This window comes from Triticum urartu, chromosome 7, assembly GCF_003073215.2.
Source record: "Triticum urartu cultivar G1812 chromosome 7, Tu2.1, whole genome shotgun sequence".
NCBI classification, from domain to species: Eukaryota; Viridiplantae; Streptophyta; class Magnoliopsida; order Poales; family Poaceae; genus Triticum; species Triticum urartu.
The window spans coordinates 615,970,715-615,973,025 of NC_053028.1; positions in this window are offsets into that span (position 1 = coordinate 615,970,715).

The following is a 2,311-nucleotide window of genomic DNA, read 5'->3' on the forward strand; positions in this document are numbered from 1 at the left end:
GGCAAAAGGTTGATGGCTCGCCGGCAGATCAACTGCGACTTCGGCATCTTCGTCACCAGCTCGACTGGTCACCTTGGTTTGACCAAGGACTACGCCCTACCTCCGATCGTCATGTTCGGATGAGGGCCTTTAGAAACATCAACTCCAATCTCTATCAAGATCATGGAGGAATCATCCAGGGAGCCCGGGGGCTCAACGTCAACATTGCCCTCGGGCGACCGTGCTGTTTTTTTGGACAGCAAACTTGTGTCCGCCGCCACCGCCTTCTCAACTGTCTTTTTAACGATCGCTTTGGTGGAATTGTGAAATTGAGTCTACAACAACCCTGGAAAATTTCGTCAAGTTCCGATGGAGAAATCTCTGGCAATCCACGATATACCGGAGCCCTATCAAATCTGGATGGGAATCTGGATGAGTTTAGGGCCTAGTGTCCAGCTTCTAGCTCGGACGTCCTTTGGAAGATCCAACCGTTGATCGGCTGTGGAATTCCTATATCTACCACCTCTCAAAATTTCAGCTCGATCCGACCGTCCAAACTCCGGGAACCTTCCGATTAGTGCATCACTTTTCGGATCTGTTTTCTGCGCGAAAACGAATCCGACCCGAGTTCGTCTTTTTTATGAACAGGATTTTGGACATCCCTTTTGAAGGAAGTTTTGTATGGGGTATTTTGTTTTGTTCCCGAACACATCCCACTAACTTTAAGATCTTTTGAACATGATCTTCAACATCATACTGCTGTCAAACCAGTCCGGCAATATTGCTCCACGGCTGTCGACCTGCGCTAGACACGTCGTCACTTTGTTGAGCCATGCTCAACTTCTTCGGATCATCATCTCGGCAAGCCGAACAAGAGTCCAGCATCGCGAAGGATAAATCATCACCAACATTGCCGCCCCACGGATTACACGGAGCGGGCATACCGGCATCGCCGCACGGTCGCTTCATCAAGCCAGCATCGACCACGTCACGACCTGCATCGGCAGGGCCGCGCTATTACTTCTTCAAGCTGGTATCCATCACGCCGACCTACTTCGACTCATCGGCTGACATCGAGTCTTCGACATCTCGGCTGGACCGGGGCTTCGCCATCTCTTCATCAACCTACTCTGGACACTTCGGCGTCACTAGCCGACCAGCTCCGTCGCATTAGCTGGACCGAGGGCTTTGCCTCGGCGAGCCAACCTTTGCCAGCATTGCCATGCCGTCGTTTTATCGCCCATCAGGCAATGGGTGTGCGGATCGAGTCCCAATTTTGGGAATCACCTTCCTTCGGATTGCTACAACAAATAAACCAGGTGCTATTAATTCAAGTATTTTTTTTGCTTGTTTGGGTTCATTTTTCCCAAGCAATTATTACTCTGGTTTGTCCATCATATGTACACAGGTCTATCAAATGGTGGCCGCATTAACAACAGTTGCATGGTGGTTCGGTCAGTTTCCGTACATAGTCCGGCGAACGCCGCATCCGAAGCTCGGACCGACCTGTGAATTCAGGCTTTGCCACGCCTTTACCACATCACGCCGACGCCCTGCATCGACATTGACTTCGGCGCCAGGCCATATTTCTTTTATTACTCACTTTGCATAAATTATTTATTATGCAACGATTTTTTTAATTATCATTATTACTATTATCTTCGGTTTGCACTATTTTTTGTGCACAGGAAAATGATCCGGGGACTTCGGCGTCACTCTGCCGGTCTGCATTGACCGTACTATGTCACCACTTCAGCGTGTCAAGCTCTCCGCTCCGCCACCTCGAGACCGGCTTGGGGGATGGAACCTTGTCCCGCATCAAGCTCGGACCGCGTCATCAATACCGAACACATTAACCAGCTAAGTCGCTTTCATGCTCAAAGCTTTAATTTCTAACTTGTGTTCGGCGACCAATCATTATACTTTTTTGGAAAAAAGTTGCTTGTAAAAAATTTCCTTGTCCAAACTTTGTTTGTGACGCATAAATTCAAATACCCAATTCACTTGGGGGCTTCCTTCATGAAGCTTTTCCTCTTGCATATGATTATACTTGTACGGCTTCGTTCCTTGTTCGTGTATTACGCCACAATATGAACCATATTGACTTAAGCGATTTGCAAGCTGGGTTGCCTCACTCCTGTGTTTACCCCTATGTTTCGGATTGTTCGGCTAGGGAGTAAAGGGAGCACCTCTGCGATTGTCACGATCGGGTCATCCGAGCCGGACCTCAGACTGGGTGAAACAGAAATCTAGTGCTCTTATAGTTTTCAATGATGGTCGGCACACAACGGAACTCATGAGTACAAAAAATCTATTGCACAAGTCTCATAAT